This window comes from Haliotis cracherodii, unplaced genomic scaffold (genome assembly GCF_022045235.1).
Source record: "Haliotis cracherodii isolate W230 unplaced genomic scaffold, xgHalCrac1.p SCAF_11, whole genome shotgun sequence".
In the NCBI taxonomy this organism is placed as follows: Eukaryota; Metazoa; Mollusca; class Gastropoda; order Lepetellida; family Haliotidae; genus Haliotis; species Haliotis cracherodii.
This window is the reverse complement of record NW_027266266.1, coordinates 22,493,199-22,516,878: the sequence shown is the minus strand read 5'-3', so window position 1 is coordinate 22,516,878 and position 23,680 is coordinate 22,493,199. Positions and strand designations below refer to the sequence as shown.

Below are 23,680 nucleotides of genomic sequence, written 5' to 3'. Positions count from 1 at the left end.
TGTTGTACAGGATGGGGCATGTACAGGATGGGGCATGTGTTGTACAGGATGGGGCATGTACAGGATGGGGCATGTACAGGATGGGGCATGTGCTGTACAGGATGGGACATGTGCTGTACAGGATGGGGCATGTGCTGTACAGGATGGGACATGTGCTGTACAGGATGGGACATGAGTTGTACAGGATGGGGCATGTGCTGTACAGGATGGGACATGTACTGGATGGGGCATGTGTTGTACAGGATGGGACACATGCTGTACAGGATGGGACATGAGTTGTACGGGATGGGGCATGTGCTGTACAGGATGGGACATGTACAGGATGGGGCATGTGCTGTACAGGATGGGGCATGTACAGGATTGGACACATGCTGTACAGGATAGGGCATGTACAGGATAGGGCATGTGCTGTACAGGATGGGACATGCGCTGTACAAGATGGGGCATGTGCTGTACAGGATGGGGCATGCGCTGTACAGGATGGGGCATGTTCTGTACGGGATGGGACACATGCTGTACAGGATGGGACATGAGTTGTACAGGATGGGACATGTACAGGATGGGGCATGTGCTGTACAGGATAGGGCATGTGCTGTACAGGATGGGGCATGTGCTGTACAGGATGGGGCATGTGCTTTACAGGATGGGGCATGTGCTGTACAGGATGGGGCATGCGCTGTACAGGATGGGACATGTGCTGTACAGGATGGGACATGTGCTGTACAGGATAGGGCATGTGCTGTACAGGATGGGGGCATGTGCTGTACAGGATGGGACATCTGCTGTACAGGATGGGACATGTGCTGTACAGGATGGGGCATGTGCTGTACAGGATGGGACATGTGCTGTACAGGATGGGGCATGTGCTGTACAGGATGGGGCATGTGCTGTACAGGATGGGCCATGTGCTGTACAGGATGGGGCATGTGCTGTACAGGATGGGACATGTGCTGTACAGGATAGGGCATGTGCTGTACAGGATGGGACATGTGCTGTACAGGATGGGGCATGTGCTGTACAGGATGGGGCATGCGCTGTACAGGATGGGACATGTGCTGTACAGGATGGGGCATGTGCTGTACAGGATGGGACATGTGCTGTACAGGATGGGCCATGTGCTGTACAGGATGGGGCATGTGCTGTACAGGATGGGGCATGCGCTGTACAGGATGGGGGCATGTGCTGTACAGGATGGGGCATGCGCTGTACAGGATGGGACACATGCTGTAAAGGATGGGACATGTGGTTTTCAGGATGGAGCAGGCTACACTCACCTTTTCGCATACACATCACTATTTGAAAGTGATTCATGAACATTTGCTTATGATATAGTCAGAAACATACAATGGACACTGCTTTGAGTAGACATTTGTTGTCACTATGGACAGGGTTTCGCAGTATATATATAAATTATAATCAGTATATACAACACATGCTTATGATGAACTCAGAATCGTACAATGGACTCTGCTTTCAGTATATATTTCTTATGATTATAGAAATGTTTGTTCGTCTGCATTATTTTTATTTATTTCCTTTATCACATTCATGTGTACATATATATGAACTCTGTATCTTGAGGATGGGCCTTATACAAGGTTTTATGTTGTCATGCAACACTAAGGCCATGTTTGTGCAATGCATGACCTCTGATTCTGTTACTTCATACTGCTTGTGTTACTGATAAAGCTAACTCAGGAAATGGGTCACTTCCAGCTGTTGAATGCATTATCATGATTATCAACCTGACTTGTTGAAAATTCACAACTTTAGAAATCTAAAAATAGACAGGCTCGCTCTACACACTATGACACACAGTAACACATTTATCACGATACTGTTACTTGTTAAGCTAGGTGAAAGCTGAATAAAAAAAATAGTTGATTTCTCCGTGAGCTATCAATATCATTTGTAAATTATATAAATGTATGATTCATATTTTATTTTTATAGTCATATATGATACATCAATTTATCAGTTTTGTGACTGTTTTAACCCATACATCAATTTGTTTTGGATGAGTTTGAAAAATATGTTGTAATAGATTATAATCAGATCTAGCATTAAATCATCAGTGATTATTTCGATATCAATCTAACATCAACTGTTTTGTAACAGCTTGCAATTTGGATGTCTAAGATCAAATACTGTTTTGAAAGTAAAATTCAGTTGTCATGCTAAAATTTGGTGTCATCTGTATAGGGTCAAATTACTAAATGCCTGTTTGTCATCAGACTACTGTGATGGATAAAAGGGTTTTACTTGCTGTTAAACACTGGCTCTTGATTTCATATTTGTCACAGTTACATGGCAAAACAAGTCCTATATTTGTAAGGGTGCGAGGTATTACTGGTATATCAGTAAACTGAGGTTTATTCCTTCCATGATACGCATCACACTATTGCTTTTTCGTGCTCAATATATCAGGTGATTTCATATTGGGATTTTTATCATCATGTGTTTAATGTTATATACCAGCCAAATGCCTTTGCAGCCCAGGAGCGAGCGCATCTGGGGCCCCAAGATGGCTGTGTATTTATTGAATGAGTAAACATTATATAGTACAAGAATCTTGTTTTGTTCCATTTAAGAACCTCAGTTCATACCTTAATGTATCAGATTGCTTCTGAATTAAAAATTTAGAATTATACAAAATATTATGATATATACCACAATATGGCCTTGTGCATTGCAAAATATTGTGATACACTTTAAACCTCCAATACCCATCCCAATTTATTTGTACTCACAAAGTATTTAAACTTGGAGTATTTTGTTGGACTCCGGTAATGAAAGACACTGTACTATGTTCTATTTATGCAGCTATCCTCCTGAATTACTTCCTCATAAAACAGCTCTGGCCTCAAAACATTTGCTGTGTCAAAATGAACCAGTGAAATGTATAAATAAAACCTACATAGGAATAAATACAAAATGGACCAATGTTGTCAAAAATATGATTTAATTACTTACTTGTAATTTGCAGTGTCAGGAGGTTACCTCAGATCTTTGTTATTTGCTGTAAACATCAAAATCATCACCATCATATTTACGTAATAAAACCACAAGGCATTCACAAGCAGCTTGTAACACAATTTCAATGCTACCATTAAGGAAATCAACAAGACATGTCCAGTGCAAACACATCATTTGTCTAACAACGGATGTAAGGGAGACTCATCCATCATCGAATACGAATTGCTGTTAGTATAGTCATTGAAATATTCCAAACCTATTATCAAAATAAATATACTCAGTCACAGCTTGCACTGATTTGACAGCTGATTAAAGGGAATATGACTAAAATAATATATCAACTAACAAATCATGTCAAAGTAAATAATTTGTTTTCAACATCAGTTATTTTTTTATTTAAATAAACCTTCATTATACCCGCAACTGTTTAATGGTGATATTTATATAACTGCACATTCATCAACGATAAATATAATGACAGAGACAATTCACAGTCATTACATACTTGTAGGTTAGATGATAGGACAGCTATGAAATACACAAGTCAAGTACAAGGCTAATGAATTAAAAGCAATGAATGTCACTGTTACTTACACTCCACACTGCCACCATTATCACCAGTCTGTTAACAAAACATCATTTAATACACGTCATAAAACAGTTGGTGAATCCACGAGATCATTACTTACAATTGTTTACTACGAGCCCAGCAGGGACTTTGGATGACCCAGTTAGAGCGGATGATATCTGCAATTGACGATCTAAAGCAATGGACTTCCTTTCACTTCCGCCAATCACCCATGAGTGTGGTTTGTGCCGTGACAAATGGTGTTATTATCCTGTTGACGATGGCCAGCTGATGGTGATGAGCTGTATATCCCCTCAAGGTGAAATCACCACACAAGTCCATTTACACTCGGACCAATTCTGTGTTCGCCTGAAATGAATGAGTTGAAACATGACACTGCTCATGCATGTCGATGTCCGCAGTGCATTGCATCAGATGAAGTAATGTCACACCTACCACATGTGATGTGTTCTCTTTCACACACTGTGTCGTTTGTCAAACATGTAGTTTTACACATACACCATCATGGTCAAGGGTGAAGATCCATAACACGCTCCTCCCACTAAAATAATGTCCCAATGACTTGAACCTTTGTTAGACCTTTGGTAAAGATATATTTAGCCTCACTATCTCTTATCAACAATTGTGTTATGTGCCTTCACAATAGCTCACAGTGTTGGACATAAGATAAGCTTAATTCTATCACAGCCCAGGATAGTACACACGTCGTCTAAGCTGATTGGCCACATGGATTCTAGGCATGATTGACAGCCTAAAGCTTGTTTATTCCACCCGAGCTCCCTGCTACCCGAATGGACTATCACATATCAGCTAGCATGTTGCACTCTCCTATGACTGAGCACGCATAATTCAACAAGGCTGGCAGCCTGCCAGAGCTATTGATTGTAGGCCCCAGTATATAAAGGCTGGTTGCAAGCTCAAATGGAAACCTGTGGTTCACTGCTAAATGTGCGGTGGAAAGACATCCTTATGTATTGTAATGGCGTCAGCCGGGACCAGTTGTGAGTTGCTAGCATATTCTGTTGATTAAATATGTATCTTATGAGCTGTTTTGTCATTTATGATGATTTGATATGCTTGCTTAGTGTTGTAGGATATAGCTGAAAATTGTATATTTGTCTCAGTTGATTACATTGAAGTCATTGAGCAGGTCACACAGGGCAGAGCAGCCATCTTGAAATGGGGAACAACTAGGTTTATTCAGGGTATATAAATTACTTATATATTTATGAGACCATTTATCAGAAGTTTAATCGTTAGTAGGTATGACACTGAACCATGAAGGCTTTGAAATTGATATTTTGGTGTACACTTGCTATGTTCTATTCTAAATGTGACTTACAGAATTTCTGTAACATTGAAGACTCAAGATGTAGAAAATGAGATAATTATGATATGAATTGAAAAACATGTAAGTATATAACTATATAAAATAAACAACTAAGTGTAAACATATGGTCAAGATTAGTTATCCTATGTAACGTGGCAAAGACAAATTCTGATCCAGGAGGGGGGTCGGGTAGCCTAGTGGTTAAAGCATTCGCTTGTCACGCCGAAGACCCGGGTTCGATTCCTGACATGGGTACAATGTGTGAAGAGTTATGATCGCCATAATGGTAAGACGTCTTCATGAAAACAGCACCCTGTTTGATAAATATTATATTATTTAGACACTCTTGCAACCTGAGCATTATGTCTTTCACTATTAACTTAGTGTGATACATTTTGTAGTCATAGCTAATTTATAATGATATCTTTTGATGTAAATATAATTCATAATACAATATTAGTAATTAATGTAACTAAAACAAGTGATAAATGTACCTGCAGTTTGTGGCAATAATGTGCCTGCAATATTTGTCAATAATGTATGAAGGTATATCTAGCAATCTGATATTTGTCAAAACAAGATATACAAGATAGCTCTTGCTATCAAGACTTGGAGGTGACCGTCAACACTTGACATAGGTCTCGATCAAGAAAGTCCCTTGTGTCATTATATTGCAAAATATAGCCCTTTGAAATCATTTGTCAATATTTCTTTATATATTCATCCTTATGTCTTACACTTGTAATGCTAAGGTCAAACTTAATAGATTTCAACAAATGCAACTGCATGAATAATTCAGTAAACGTGCTATTTTGTCACCAGACTGTCTGGACCTGTGAAGATCCTGTTTAGAACAGGTCTTCAGGAAACCCATGCTTTCCGTAAGAGCAGCTAGGCGACTATGCTTGTCGTAAGAGGCCACTGACGGGATCGGGTGGTCAGGCTCGCTGACTTAGTTTAGGCATGTCAATTGCGTAGATGTCACAGATTCAATTATTTACAGACCGGCATCATGTAGCTGGAATAATGCTGTATGCAGCATTGAACAACAAGAAAACAAACACAAGATTGTCTGGCCAAGTCTCACTTGTTTACAGGCCACCATCATGGGAGTACTGCTGTGTGAATCACTTACTTTTTTATGCAAATTGTGTTAGAGATGGGTGCTACCAGTTTGGCAGGACATGCTTACCCTTTTCGCGAACACCTGGTGTCATGACTAATTTTCAGTGATCCATACATATTATTTCCACTGCTCTTTTGCCTTGTGCGCCCAGTGAAATTTGTTTGGGCATAAAATTGAGACTAGTAATTCTCTGGCATGGTTGTTTTATATCTTTGATAATGTTATTATCTACTTTTGATAAGTATTTGATAACGTATATATGTCCCCAAGTCAAGTGGCCCCACTCTTCATAAAAACATAATAAATATAATCAAATTAATGAGATATCTTGTTTGTTTGTTTGTTGTTTAATGCTGCACTCAGCAATATTCAAGCTATATGACGGCGGTCTGTAAATAATCGAGTCTGGAACAGAGAATCCAGTGGTTGACATCATGAGCATCGATCTACGCAATTGGGATATGATGACATGAATCGACCAAGTCAGCGAGCCTGACCACCTGATCCCATTAGTCGACTCTTATGACAAGCAAGTCGACTTTTATGGCAAGTATGGTCTGCTGATGACCTATTCTACCCCAGATCTTCACGGGTCTAGATATCCAAGAGACTTTAGCTCACTTTCGTTCACTGCTCAAAGTAAATTCTAAGAAGGAAATTGTTAAAAAATATTGTTTACAAACCAACAACTCCGAATTTAAGTCAATGCAAATAATATGGTAAATAAAGTTTCATATGATATTTATTTTTGATCCATAAAGTAAATATAATAATTTGCACCACTGACATAAATACAATTGAAGAATAATAATACACATAAGATTTGTAAGATCATGTTCCACTTAATTTCAATTTCACTGGAATCAAATGCCTAATGAATACACACCCTAAATAGCTTTAAACACATTTTAACAAAAGTATTAAGCGTTTAGTCAGACACTGTGCTGGGAAAATAGTGACAAATATAAATATCAATCTCAAATAAAAAATAAAAGCAACAAACCCATTTCCATAATCCTAAGAAATCTCTGTTTAAAGTATGGTCCAATTTACTATTCCGACCATATCATGAGCATGTGGTTATGAAGCCATGAGGCACTGTAGCTCACAACTTTATTCTCACAAATTCCAAGTGAGTGAGTGAGTGAGTGAGTGAGTCGTGTTTAACGCCACTTTTAACGGTGTGTCAGCTTAATGTGGGAGGAAAGCCTGAAGTGATGCAGGTCTTAAATGTTTACCACTTTGGTGAAACCCACGAGCATCGAAACATAATCGGGGCGAGGCAAGTTCAAATGGGTAAAATAATCCTAGCTTTCGGCACCTCCATTTTGGACCAAGTCAAAAAGACATTTTCGACATCTGTTGGCTTTCATACACAAACAGTTTCCGGGATCAAAGATTCTAAATTTTCATTTCATTCATCATGTGGTTTTAAGTGACGTTGACAAAACACACAATAACTAGATTAATTGAAGGGCAAAAGTCATTACAAGACATAAAATAATACGTAATCAGTAACCAAAAAGGAACAAAAAAGTTATATTTGTACTGCAAGTCTATATAATTACTGGACATAAACTGTCACAATGGATATACAAACATGTTAAAGTAGTGGTAAAAAAAGACACTTTCATTTTGGCAGCCATGCTAAAATCTGGATAAGATTTATTGATATATTTTGCAGTAATTTGCAACTCATAGATGAAACTGCTGTTTCACAAGATCCATTGGGATGCAAGGATGTTAAAAGGCATAGCAGGGTAGAAAACAAAACATGCTCAAGATGTAACATATGACAATATGCCTACACACTACATGCAAATGTACTGCCCAATAAATTTCACAATGCAAAAATGGCAGAGTAATGATAACTAACAAGCCACAACCCTTTGTAGCTCACCTGAATTTGTGTTAAATTTTCATATTATATCAAACAGTCATACAGAGAAGCCGGTTTACAACATACATACTCACAGCTTGTTCTTTAAATATAAATAGTCAAGGGCAAAGGATAATCTGTCTTGATATATGCCCAAACAGATTCCATTGGGCATAAAAAATAAAATAGTAGTGAAAATTATGTAATAGCATTTAGTAATTAGAACTAAATGCCTTTATGTTAGGCTTGGCACAGTTGCTAATATTATTACAGCGAAATACCTTCATTCCGTGCGGCTACGTGCCGTTTTGCATGGTGCCATCGTCTCTGGCCTAGATCCGCTCTTGGCACATCCGGTAAAGGAGCGTTTGTTTATATTTTCTATGACCTGTTGTAGCGTGACATCAGCTCACGCAGCACTTCCTCTCCAGCTTTCAACCATACAACACATAGTTATATTCATGCATTCATCTATAGTTCGTTGCACCCACCCACCCACCCTGTTATCCTTAATTCCAAGTTATTTCAAGCTTTGCAGTTGTCAATTGGTGGAATTTTACTGGAGCATAATGTTTGTATATAATGATGTTGTCATGAATAAAATGTTGCGGATGGGCGGGGTGCTGGTGGACTGCATTACAAGTTACATTTGGCGTCTTGGGATACATCCAAAATTATAAATCATTTAGGATAGGGTTACCCGCTTTACAGCAGGAACCAATTTATCCATTCTGCTTTACAGCAGATGGCTTAGTGTCCGCTTTACAGCGGATGGTCAGCTTGGCAACAATAGTTGCCCTCGCTCATGGTTTGGCAATGGTACTTGCCTGGCAGCGATAGCTGCATTGCAACATGGGTTGCTTGGCAACGGTAGTTGCTGGGCAGCGGGTGCTGCATTGGTAAGCAACATGGGTTGCTTGGCAACGGTAGTTGCAGGGCAGCAGGCGCTGCATTGGTAAGCAACATGGGTTGCTTGGCAACGGTAGTTGCAGGGCAGCAGGCGCTGCATTGGTAAGCAACATGGGTTGCTTGGCAACGGTAGTTGCGGGGCAGCGGATGCTGCATCGGTAAGCAACATGGGTTGCTTGGCAACGGTAGTTGCAGGGCAGCAGGCGCTGCATTGGTAAGCAACATGGGTTGCTTGGCAACGGTAGTTGCGGGGCAGCGGATGCTGCATCGGTAAGCAACATGGGTTGCTTGGCAACGGTTCTTATATAAAAAGGATTACTAAAATCAGTAAAGACATCAGCTGTCCTGCTGCACCGGTAGCACCCACCACACACACATTTTGCATAACACACATGTTAATCATACATGCAGAAAGGGCGAAGAAATGGAATCAAGCATGAAATGCTCATATCCCCCCTTCCCTCCCCCCCCCACCAATATGACATTTCCAGTTGTGGGATAATACTAAACAGCAAGATTGATATGCATTGAATAGTAGGACAAAGTAGACAAACAATTTGGGACTTGCTTGATAAATCAAAATTGCTGGCCCCACTCTAGTCTCCCGTTAACTGCTACAATTGTACAATATTATAACATCAAGCAAGGTGTTTTAGCATTAAGTAGCTGGAAAAAAATATTTCACCATCAGACAATTAATAATTACCGCAAAGTTATATCTACATACCATTCTTTCATCTATTTCAACATGATTCATTGCCTTTAGATTTGTATGACTTGATGAAACATTCCGATACATAAACAAAGGAATTTAAAACAATGCCTATTCTTCCTCATTCTAAGCTATTGAATATCTAACCAGTCTAAAATAACATTCTAGCCGTGAATATGTTCTGACATGAATATTTAATCAGGCGACAAAGGTATTGGTATTGATGACTGACATTTCTAAATCACATATTTTAAAGAAACATTGAATGATGCATTGCAATGCCTGCCTGGAAACAAATTCCTCTTGTTGAACAATTGCAGGCTAATGAACTGCAAACATTATATCTATTGTAATGAATGAGCAAACATTCCAAGAGTTTCAATTCCGAAACAGGAAACCACTCAAACAAATTTACATGAATGAGACACTGCTGAATAGTCCCAGCTGACGAAGATGAAGATAGGAAGATTGTTGTTCAATAAACAACGACTAATTTGTTAAATCCTGACTTGATTATCCACATGCCATGCCAAAATGGTATAGCTCTATTATTACTAACTTTAATGTAAAACAACATTTGCTCACTCAATCTGACACGAAATGAGTAAAATAACCTTAACCCCTCAGCAAGTCCTGATATCTCAGGTAAAAACCAAAGTATAAGTCATATGCCACCACAGTATATCAACAACCTGCCATAAAGCGAACATACGACTTATATATCCCGATATGACGACCATAATCATTCAGCATAAGCAACATATGTTACATCTGCTTGTCAACAGATATGGCATATTGGTAACAGGCACCTCATTGTTCAGACAATCCCAGTACTGAACTGCTGTAAACCTTGGGTCAATAAGCTGTTAACTGTAATGCTTACTAATCATCCCCAATATGGCTTTGAATAGATCAATGTTGCAGAGAAAACTATACTATGAGCTGTTGATACTATGTGATACTCATCACTAAAATACAAGCAGAAAATATTTCGTAGATAACATATTTTTAAACAAGTGGCAACTCTTGAATTAGGCAGACAAGCTCACTGTACTATACGAGATTGAGGAGTGCTGATACAGATTGGTGAGGTGAGGTGAAATTGGGTTTAACGTTGCGTCGTTCATGCACGTGTGTGTGTGGCTGCTTGTACTAGTACGGACTGATGCCGATTTATAGTGCTAGCTCACTGAGATACCATGCCGCAGTTTAACATGAATACCCAACACAGATACAGTATACTGACTCCGAGCCGACCAGTCCTTGTTTTAACCCTTTAATGCCGAGCGCCAGACATGGTAACAACAAGTACCATCTTTTAACGTCTTTGGGTAAGACGCGGCCGGGGATCGAACCCTGAACCTACCGTTCTCCGGGCGGACGCTCTACCACTAGACCACAGAGGCAGTCTGCCAAAACAATCATGCAAAACATTCAAAAAGAGGATTTCCCGACAATCATCTGTTTGTGCCCACTGTTTGCAAGTTTGCATGACATTGACCAATGAGATGATAAATTTACTGTTGGGGCATGTTAGGTTTTAATACTTTAAGGCCTGCTCAAGGTGGTTAAGAATCCTCTTGCCAAGAGGTCACAAGCATGTTCAACAGCATTTAAATCAGATGACCATCAACAGCATTTATCATTGAACCACTATTGCATTAGTATATATGGCAATGGTATCACAAAAGTTTCATAAGTACCTATACCCTCTCTTTATGTGTATATCTTTGCCCTAAGGGACAAGGGAGGCCCAGGCGTCTAAGGTCCCACAATTCACTTTTCCAGCATTATCATAGTGTCTTATTCACTTTTCTATCATTATCATAGAGCCTTATCACTTTTCTACCATTATCATAGAGCCTTATCACTTTTCTAGTATTATCATTAGAAACTTATCACTTTTCTAGTATCATCATAGTGTCTTATTCACTTTTCTAGGTTTATCATAGTGCCTTATCATTTTTCTAGTATTATCATAGAGCCTTATCACTTTTCTAGCACTATCATAGAGCCTTATCACTTTTCTAGCATTATCATAGAGCCTTATCACTTTTCTGGTATTATTATAGTGTCTTATCACTTTTCTAGTATCATCATAGAGCCTTATCACTTTTCTACCATTATCATAGAGCCTTATCACTTTTCTACCATTATCATAGAGCCTTATCACTTTTCTAGCATTAACATAGAGCCTTATCACTTTTTTAGTATTATTATAGTGTCTTATCACTTTTCTATTATTATCATCGAGCCTTATCACTTTTCTAGCACTATCATAGAGCCTTATTCTCTTTTCCGGCATTATCGTAGTGCCTTATTCACTTTTCCAACATTCTCGAGGTGTCTTAGTCACTTGTCTAGCAATATCATAGACCCTTTTTCACTTTTCTAGCATTATCATAGAGCCTTATCACTTTTCTAGCATTATCATAGAGCCTTATCACATTTCTAGTATTATCATAGAGCCTTATCACTTTTCTAGTATTATCATAGAGTATTATCACTTTTCTAGTATTATCATAGAGCCTTATCAATTTTCTAGAATTATCATAGTGCCTTATCACTTTTCTAGTATCATCATAGTGTCTTATTCACTTTTCTAGGTTTATCATAGTGCCTTATCATTTTTCTAGTATTATCATAGAGCCTTATCACTTTTCTAGCACTATCATAGAGCCTTATCACTTTTCTAGCATTATCATAGAGCCTTATCACTTTTCTGGTATTATTATAGTGTCTTATCACTTTTCTAGTATCATCATAGAGCCTTATCACTTTTCTACCATTATCATAGAGCCTTATCACTTTTCTACCATTATCATAGAGCCTTATCACTTTTCTAGCATTAACATAGAGCCTTGTCACTTTTTTAGTATTATTATAGTGTCTTATCACTTTTCTATTATTATCATCGAGCCTTATCACTTTTCTAGCACTATCATAGAGCCTTATTCTCTTTTCCGGCATTATCGTAGTGCCTTATTCACTTTTCCAACATTATCGTAGTGTCTTAGTCACTTGTCTAGCAATATCATAGACCCTTTTTCACTTTTCTAGCATTATCATTGAGCCTTATCACTTTTCTAGCATTATCATAGAGCCTTATCACTTTTCTAGTATTATCATAGAGCCTTATCACTTTTCAAGTATTATCATAGTCTTATTCACTTTTCCAGCATTATCATAGTGCCTTATTCACTTTTCCAGCATTATTATAGAGCCTTATCACTTTTCTAGCATTATCATAGAGCCTTATCACATTTCTAGCATTATCATAGAGCCTTATCACTTTTCTAGTATTATCATAGAGTATTATCACTTTTCTAGTATTATCATAGAGCCTTATCAATTTTCTAGAATTATCATAGAGCCTTATTCACTTTTCTAGCATTATCATTGAGCCTTATCATTTTTCTAGCATTATCATAGAGCCTTATCACTTTTCTAGCATTATCATAGTGCATTATAACTTTTCTAGTATTATCATAGTGCCTTGGACAACTGGACCACCTGTTACTTCCAATGTCTACAAGCTGTGGTCAACTATATATAATTTTTAACTTGGGTTCCAACCAATCTGGCTTCTTCCTTGACTTTCTCCAGATTATTTCTTCTTCAGAAATTCTGCAGATTTGAGTGAGTTCCTTACATACCTCAATACCCTTAGCCACTCAGAAAATGATCGAATCCATGATTAATGGATACCGACACTGCTCTTGTTTGGCTGAAACATATTTTCACAATTGTCCTTCCTGGATGTAACCTCACACAAAGCAATTTACTCAAACCAATGAGAGAGTGCGTTGGGTTTAATACCGTTTTGAACAGTATTTCTGATCATGGTTTCTCATCTTATTGTGGGTTGAAAGCCCAAAGTGACACAGGTCATCATTTAATAACAGTCTGTTTTATGCTATGATCATATGAAGGCCCAAGGACTATATCTGAGATAATCTGGTATCATTTCATAGTAACACTATAAGCATGCGGTATATATACAAAGTCATGTCTGAAACATGGTCTCTATTGGTTAGTAGATATTACAGCAACCAATAGGTCTTCGTTGTCAGATATAACATATGTTTCTGAATTCTTTGATGTATCAATTTCTATTGTCCTCATAACCAAATCTGCTTAAAAATAACCTATACTACAAGACCAACCATTTGATATCTGGGTGATGTGGGTTTGTTCGTTTGTTTGTTGTTATATGCCGCACTCAGCAATATTCCAGCTATATGACGGCGGTCTGTAAATAATCAAGTCTGGAAAAGACAATCCAGTGATTGATATCATGAGCATCGATCCACACAATTGGGATCGATGATCTGCATCAACCAAGTCAGCAAGTCTAACCACCGATCCCGTTAGTCGCTTCTTAAGACAAGCATAGTTGCCTTTTACGGCAAGTATGGGTTGCTGAAGACCTATTCTACTCCAGATCTTCACGGGTGATGTGGTGGGGGAGTGGATGTACTAGGATTTTGAATGGAGACTTGATTATTTTACATATACTGAATTCAGTAGATGTTGTTACATATACTTTCACATAAAGTAAGATGAAATAGTATACTTAGGTTGCATACATATGTGATTACATTTATATGACATAGCGAATTCTATGAGGTAGGGCAGGAGACATTAATCAATGTAGCATTGAAAATATATACAAAATTCAAACTTACCATTAATAAATGAAGTCTTAATTTGGGAAAACATTAAGAATAGTGTTTGACGCTGCAGTGATCCCTCGCTACGACGCTACCTTCGGGGTCCAAATAATTGATGAGCGTTATAGATAATCAGCGGTTTAACGAAGATTGAGTAGGTGGTAGATGACCAACAAAACAGTATACATGTTCTGCCTACCTAACACGATCTATGTTGCACATTTCAGAGTTTCAAAAAAGATTAGAATAAAAGTTATTTATGATTCATAGGGTAAAAAAAGATTTATCGAGTATAATATACGCTTTAAAAAAACAAAACACATTGTATTCCTTCAGGTGAATAAGCAGCTAGATATATAACAAACTTGGTCAATATAAGTTTGAAATTTGATATAAAACATCACTAGACATGATGATTTACCATTTAAAATGTATTCCCTGCTCTCAAAGGCATTGTTTTATATGCAGAGATCAAGATTACCATGTGTATTTTCTTGTAAACTAAGCTGGAAATAGCAATCAGCTATGCACACGTTTCCTCCCAATCTACCGGTGATTCAGTTAAAACGTACCCAGTGATACCAGTTTAAAGAAATTTGATGCAATGGTCGGAAGAAATTGTGTCTGAAATTATTCTTTATTAGGAATAATATATTCCCAGTTACCCCAGTACTGGCTGGTATCCATCAATCTGACTATTGGAGGGATCCATCACCTTGACTAGAGCCTGGATCCACTACCATGACGGCTGGTGGGATCCATCAACCTGACTACTGCCTGGATCCACTTCCATGATGGCTGGCAGGATCGATCACCCTGACTAATGCCTGGATCCACTACCATGACGGCTGGTGGGATCCATCACCCTGACTATTGGAGGGATCCATCAACCTGACTAATGCCTGGATCCACTACCATGACGGCTGGCGGGATCCATCAACCTGACTACTGCCTGGATCCACTACCATGACAGCTGGCGGGATCCATCACCCTGACTACTGCCTGGATCCACTACCATGGCGGCTGGTGGGATCCGTCACCCTGACTAGAGCCTGGATCCCCTACCATGACGGCCTGTGGGATCAAACCACCTGACTAGAGCCTGGATCCACTACCATGACGGCTGGTGGGATCCATCAACCTGACTACTGCCTGGATCCACTACCATGATGGCTGGCAGGATCCATCACCCTGACTACTGCCTGGATCCACTACCATGATGGCTGGTGGGATCAATCACCCTGACTACTGCCTGGATCAATTACCACCATGGCTGGTGGGATCCATCACCCTGACTATTGGAGGGATCCCTCACCCTGACTACTGCCTGGATCCACTACCATGATGGCTGGCGGGATCCATCAACCTGACTACTGCCTGGATCCACTACCATGACGGCTGGTGGGATCCGTCACCCTGACTACTGCCTGGATCCCCTACCATGACGGCCTGTGGGATCCATCACCCTGACTAGAGCCTGGATCCACTACCATGATGGCTGGTGGGATCCATCATCCTGACTACTGCCTGGATCCACTACCATGATGGCTGGCAGGATCCATCACCCTGACTACTGCCTGGATCCACTACCATGATGGCTGGCCGGATCCATCACCCTGACTACTGCCTGGATCCACTACCATGATGGCTGGCAGGATCCATCACCCTGACTACTGCCTGGATCCACTACCATGATGGCTGGTGGGATCCATCACCCTGACTACTGCCTGGATCAATTACCATGATGGCTGGTGGGATCCATCACCCTGACTATTGGAGGGATCCATCACCCTGACTACTGCCTGGATCCACTACCATGATGGCTGGCAGGATCCATCACCCTGACTACTGCCTGGATCCACTACCATGATGGCTGGTGGGATCCATCACCCTGACTACTGCCTGGATCAATTACCACGATGGCTGGTGGGATCCATCACCCTGACTATTGGAGGGATCCATCACCCTGACTACTGCCTGGATCCACTACCATGACGGCTGGCGGGATCCATCACCCTGACTATTGGAGGGATCCATCAACCTGACTACTGCCTGGATCCACTACCATGATGGCTGGCAGGATCCACTACCATGACTACTGCCTGGATCAACCAACATGATGGCTGGCGGGATCCATCACCCTGACTATTGGAGGGATCCATCACCCTGACTATTGGAGGGATCTCTCACCCTGACTACTGCCTGGATCCACTACCACAATGGCTGGCGGGATCCATCACCCTGACTATTGGAGGGATCCATCACCCTGACTACTGCCTGGATCCACTACCATGACGGCTGGCGGGATCCATCACCCTGACTATTGGAGGGATCCATCACCCTGACTATTGCCTGGATCAACTACCACGATTGCTGGCGGGATCCATCACCCTGACTATTGGAGGGATCCATTACCCTGACTACTGCCTGGAACCATCACCCTGACAACTGCCTGGATCCACTACCATGATGACTGGTGGGATCCATCAGATTAGAATATCTTGAGCACAATATATTATGAAAAAAAATGGAACATGCACATATACGAAATTTCATTACAATTGGAATGAAAATGACTTAGTAATGACCTGAGATATGTTTATCAATATGGAACCTCTTGAAGAAATTTAGGTGTCATGAGGGGAGGGAACAAGCATGTGAAGTTTTTGCTTCATTGGTCCATGGTTTCTAATGAGAAAATGTTTACAATCGAAGCTACTGCCAACAGACAACCAGGCCATACATAAGCTCACTTGACTTTAAATAACATGGGTATAACATTTGATTAATATCAATAATAAAAACTTGTTTTCGCTGGATTCTGATAATATGTGGGTTCAGTAGAAATGGAAGCATATGACATCATAAATGGTACGATCATAATATGGCATTCCAGAGTGAGGCCATATTTGTTTGTTGTTTAACACCACACAAAGCAATATGCCAGCTATATGATGGCGGTCCATAAATAATCAAGTCTGGATCAGACAATCAAGTGATTGACATCATGAGCATCAATCTACTCAGTTGGGATATGATGACATAAATCAAGCACATCAACAAGCCTGACCACACAATCCCATTAGTTGCCTCTTATGACAAGCATGTGTTGCTGAAGACCAATTCTAAATCAGATCTTCACAGGTACCATATATGTTTGAGTACATTTAATAAAATAGTGCTATGGTATTGACAATGATGATAAACATTGTTTTCATATTTGTAGCTGTTTTTGAGTCTGAAATAAACTTATAGTCAGTTCCAAATGAATTTTCCAGCCGTCAAATACTCCTAATACACAGCAAAATATGTAAACAATGTTTACATATTTATCCTCATTGATTATCTCACATACTTTTGTGGGTATCCACAGCAGACAAGAAGCAACAGTTCTTTTCATATATTATTTTCTAATTTTAATTTTTAGAGTGATTTTTTAAAATTTTACTGCCTTGCTGGTAGAGTATGTTACACTAAGTCTTGTCAAGTCCAACTCATGTTCTTCTAGAGTTGTAACTCATAGGAACAAAATCCAAAATGTACTTACTTGTTATCTGTCTCACAAACATGCAGTCATGATATGTGATAGATCAGGTTATGGTTCTATAGCTGTATTTGGAACTGTTTCCAGGGTATTACACTGCACAGCAACATGCAATCATGATATGTGATAGATCAGGTTATGGTTCTATAGCTGTATTTGGAACTGTTTCCAGGGTATTACACTGCACAGCAACATGCAATCATGATATGTGATAGATCAGGTTACGGTTCTATAGCTGTATTTGGAACTGTTTCCAGGGTATTACACTGCGCAGCAACATGCATCCAGTCCACACAAAGGTATAGAATGGACGCAGAGAAAAAATATTGATTCCTGAGGGACCCGCAATAATATTTATTGTTCCAAATTCTTGACAAAAAATATGAAGCTTCCGTAGTCATGAAATCTTACAGCATGGTACACTACACCATTTCATAACAGATCCCTCATACTTCCTGTAAGGACACTTGAGACTAGTTATTGGGGTCCCCTGGAACCTCAGTCTTGTTAGTCACGGCAAAACCGTGAGTTTCATTAACTAGAGATAAGCCCCTTTTGATTAGTTGAGGATGCATGATAATGTTTCATCACATGTATTAATTCAGAATGTTATTCACCATCGATTGATGTCACTGAGAAACATTGGGATGAAATAAGCTTTCAAATGAAGTATTATTTCACCTGCATTCAACTACAAATTTCCTTTGTTTAAACAACATTATCACAGATTTCCAATGGTAATTGTATCCTATTTCAGACAACATAAGGTAGCTTCACACGGCTAAATTCACAATACAAACACCCATAACCAATTTGTATTCTCACTGATCTTTCAAAACAAAATAGGATTTTGCAAACACTTTGTTCATGTGAAACAGTGTGATTGCATTGGCGAGTGAGGTCTGTAATTTTTTATTAATTGGTTTTCCAAAAACATTGGCCAAGAATTCCATTTAGGTGTTTGGAAAAAATTTATACAATTTACAACACACCCACATTTCTGAGAGCTCCGACTAGGTATTGTACTCATAATTTACACCATCACAGAAGTACGATCAAAAATGATAGAAGACAACAGATTGATTTTTGGTAAGCATAAAGTTTTATATATGCATTATTTACAATTTCTTACATACAAGGGTGATAAAATCTCATGGGATTTCATTTCAATTAATTATTAAACAGTCAAAAGTCATATAATTTATTTTCTAATTTCAGGGTGTTTTCGTCTGTCAGTCAGTGTTAGTTAGATTTTATGATCACAACTCAAACTGCATGTCTTTGGTGAAGTTAAATGCTCTCAACAGAAATAAGCGGATATCCTTAACACAGCTTTAGTAATATTCCTGACACATAAATTGCCAATATCTAGTCCTATGCTAATGATTAAGAAATCATTATTTCAGACATCAACATAAAATCTGAATTTGAAACTATCCAAGCTTATAATTCTTGAAGGGAAGTGAGTCTTCACTAAATTTCTTTCTAATATTCTGTTTAATATAACTGGCACTGCTAAGCAGGTGTCAAGTTACTCATAGTTTGGACTAATTTGGCTCTCAATCATAACAATGATAATTGTGTTGTGTGATTCTAAGTTTTCAAATGGTAGTTATCATTGTTGAGCTGCTTCTGCACTGAACCCTCAGATCAGTAAAGAAGTAACAAAACTGTTGGTTCCAGTTTACAAGACCTAGTAACATTTTTGTTCTAGATTATACATGTTATATGACCCACAATATAAAGTGCAGTCTTCGTTCAAAGCTACCACAGTTATATCTCAGTTTGAACAGATATGAATAGTCCTCACTGATTGCCATTGATTTTCTGCAGATCAATAATATATGTATTAAATTAGTTTTCCTCAGTTCAATAATACATGTTAGAATAACACTACTACAGTTTGATTACCCATTTGTTAGCATTATATGTCCACATTTCAATGTGTCACCATTATCTTTGCACAGTTCAATGGCCAATGTGTTGGCACTATCTTTCCACAGTTCAATGGCCCATGTGCTGGCACTATCTTTCCACATTCAGTGACCCATGTGCTGGTATTATCTTTCCACATTCAATGGCCCATGTGTTGACATTATCTTTCCACATTCAATGGCTCATGTGCTGGTATTATCTTTCCACATTCAATGGCCCATGTGCTGGTATTATCTTTCCACATTCAATGGCTCATGTGCTGGTATTATATTTCCACATTCAATGGCCCATGTGCTGGTATTATCTTTCCACATTCAATGGCCCATGTGCTGGTATTATATTTCCACATTCAATGGCCCATGTGCTGGTATTATCTTTCCACATTCAATGACCCATGTGTTGGCATTATCTTTCCACATTCAATGGCCCATGTGTTGGCATTATCATTCCACAGTTCAATGACCCATGTGTTGGCATTATCTTTCCACAGTTCAATGGCCCATGTGCTGGTATTATCTTTCCACAGTTCAATGGCCCATGTGTTGGCATTATCTTTCCACATTCAATGGCCCATGTGCTGGTACTATCTTTCCACATTCAATGGCTCATGTGCTGGTATTATCTTTCCACATTCAATGACCCATGTGCTGGTATTATCTTTCCACATTCAATGGCCCATGTGTTGACATTATCTTTCCACATTCAATGGCTCATGTGCTGGTATTATATTTCCACATTCAATGGCCCATGTGCTGGTATTATCTTTCCACATTCAATGGCCCATGTGTTGGCATTATCTTTCCACATTCAATGGCCCATGTGTTGGCATTATCTTTCCACAGTTCAATGACCCATGTGTTGGCATTATCTTTCCACAGTTCAATGGCCCATGTACTGGTATTATCTTTCCACAGTTCAATGGCCCATGTGTTGGCATTATCTTTCCACATTCAATGACCCATGTGTTGGCATTATCTTTCCACAGTTCAATGACCCATGTGTTGGCATTATCTTTCCACAGTTCAATGGCCCATGTGCTGGTATTATCTTCCCACATTCAATGGCCCATGTGCTGGTATTATCTTTCCACATTCAATGACCCATGTGTTGGCATTATCTTTCCACAGTTCAATGACCCATGTGTTGGCATTATCTTTCCACATTCAATGGCCCATGTGCTGGTATTATCTTTCCACAGTTCAATGACCCATGTGTTGGCATTATCTTTCCACAGTTCAATGGCCCATGTGCTGGCACTATCTTTCCACATTCAATGACCCATGTGTTGGCATTATCTTTCCACAGTTCAATGACCCATCTGTTGGCATTTTATTTCCACAGTTCAATGTCCCATGTGCTGGTATTATCTTTCCACATTCAATGGCCCATGTGCTGGTATTATCTTTCCACATTCAATGGCCCATGTGTTGGTATTATTTTTCCACATTCAATGACCCATGTGTTGGCATTATCTTTCCACATTCAATGACCCATGTGTTGGCATTATCTTTCCACAGTTCAATGGCCCATGTGCTGGTATTATCTTTCCACATTCAATGACCCATGTGTTGGTACTATCTTTCCACATTCAATGACCCATGTGTTGGCAAAATATTTCCACATTCAATGGCCCATGTGCTGGCATTATATTTCCACATTCAATGGCCCATGTGCTGGTATTATCTTTCCACATTCAATGACCCATGTGTTGGCATAATATTTCCACATTCAATGACCCATGTGTTGGCATTATCTTTCCACAGTTCAATGACCCATGTGTTGGCATTATATTTCCACAGTTCAATGACTAATGTGCTGGTACTATCTTTCAACAGTTCAATGGCCCATGTGTTGGCATTATCTTTCCACAGTTCAATGACCCATGTGTTGGCATTATCTTTCCACATTCAATGGCCCCATGTGTTGGCATTATATTTCCACATTCAATGGCCCATGTGTTGACATTATCTTTCCACATTCAATGGCCCATGTGTAGACATTATCTTTCCACATTCAATGGCCCATGTGTTGGCATTATATTTCCACATTCAATGGCCCCATGTGTTGGCATTATATTTCCACATTCAATGACCCATGTGTTGGCATTATCTTTCCACAGTTCAATGGCCCATGTGTTGACATTATATTTCCATATTCAATGGCCCATGTGTTAGCATTATCTTCCCACAGTTCAATGGCCCATGTGTTGGTATTATATTTCCAAAGTTTAATGAGTTATTTCCTAGCATTATTTTTCACAATTCAATGACCCATGTGTTACCAAATGTACATTAATTTTCCGACCTGCAGGACAATGACTTCCTGATAATATCTATGTACAATTGTGGGAAAAGACATTTAGGCAAGAAGTTGGCACCCCCATGGGCATCAACTGTGCTCCCCTTCTTGCAGATCTGTTTCTTTATCCATATGAGTCGGAATGGCAAGGTCACTTTAAGCAAAAAGTATAACTTAAGCTTCATGTATAGTGGTGATCTGATATTGTTCAATAACCATCAAAGAGCCAATTCCCTTCCAAAGATTTACCCACCTGAACTAGGAATAAATGAGAGATTCAGCATATATAGCTGCAGAAATTCAATACACATTCCTGACTGCATTGTGTTCACAAGTTTTGAATGGAAAAAACAACCAAACAAACAAATGTTGAGGTTCACTGACTATACCACTACACTTCTCTATAGTTTGTGTAGGAATATATGAGGACATACCAGTCTTGCAATAAAATCTAGAACAATGTTATAATATATAACATATAATAAATAAATTGCTAGTGCGAACAAATGTGACTTTGTACTGCATCAGGTGTCAGGCAACCAACAAGCACTTACTTTTTCAAGCAAATTGTATGAGTGGCAGGTGCTACAGGTGGAACAGGACATGCTTACCCTTTTAGCCAACACCTGGTGTCATCACTGATTTCAGTAGTCCATTCACAAATTTTCACCACTCTTTTAATTTTTATGCCCATTGGAATCTGTTTGGGATGATTATTCTCTGGCATTGACATTTAAAAAAAACTAGTATTCTAGGTGATTTTTTCCTGCATGTGCCAAATACCAAATACCAAAGAGTTATATACTTACCCAACATGCTCAAGAAGCAAACCAAAGTAATACCAAACTTCTGAATATTGTATTCACACACAATCACCACATGCACACTGACCTACATCCCTCAAGGTTAAAATTGTATATATTAGATCTATGTATCTATTGAGGATTGTGCGCTTTAAAAAACATCGTGGATCTTTCCCTTCAGCGAATTCAGGTGAATGAACAGGTATTACAAATTTGGTCAATTAAGTATGAAATTTGATACAAAACATAGCTAGACATGATGATTTATTATTTAAATTATATTTCCTGCTGTCCAAGGCATTTTTTCATATGCAGAGATCAAGATTACTGTGTGTATTACTAGTAAACTAAGCTAAACTAAACTTTCCCTTGATTCAAACCCAATAGCAGCAAACCTAAGTTACGGTTACCCCAATTCCCCCAATTCAGTCTATTCTAGTCTCAGCAAAGACAAACCTTATCTTTCCAATGTGGAAAGACAAAAACAAATTATGACGGCCATAAGAGCTATTCTGAAAACTATTGTCTTAAATCTATCTCAATGTTATCTTACAACACAACCTTAGCTACGACAGGGAGCTCTTTTGTGACTGAGGTAAAATATGATTGGGATTTCTTAGTGACGTCATCAATTATTCAGGGAATTTCCCAGATAGAAATTCATGTATGCATTTATCATGTTTATATATACAGATATTTACATATAGTTTTAAAAAGAAACTATTCAACAGCTACTGAAGATAAATTATGAGTTATGCTTAATGCCTGTGTTGATTCTTTTTTGTCAGAGGACAGATTTCTACATGTAATTCTTATGTACAATTGATCAAAGGATATTGCAATTTTAAACTCAAACAACCATTTGTCTAATTGCTGAAAGAGAGATCAACTGATGTTGTTTACGAT

The 23,680-nt window shown here is 38.9% G+C and overlaps 1 protein-coding gene across 4 annotated transcripts in view; it reads right to left on the bottom strand.

Moving 5' to 3' along the window:
* Positions 1-23,680, bottom strand: part of LOC139456335 (platelet binding protein GspB-like) — a 174,786-nt gene that overhangs the window by 126,835 nt on the left and 24,271 nt on the right. The window contains exons 1-3 of one of the 4 annotated variants that reach the window (XM_071237977.1): positions 4,001-4,365; positions 3,666-3,913; positions 2,974-3,019 (exon numbers count right to left, since the gene is read on the bottom strand). The gene's annotated coding sequence lies outside the window, so the exon portion shown is untranslated. Of the gene's footprint in view, positions 1-2,973; positions 3,020-3,570; positions 3,622-3,665; positions 4,366-23,680 lie in introns of those variants that run through there. The other 3 variants (XM_071237978.1, XM_071237979.1, XM_071237980.1) reach the window with 3 other exon arrangements.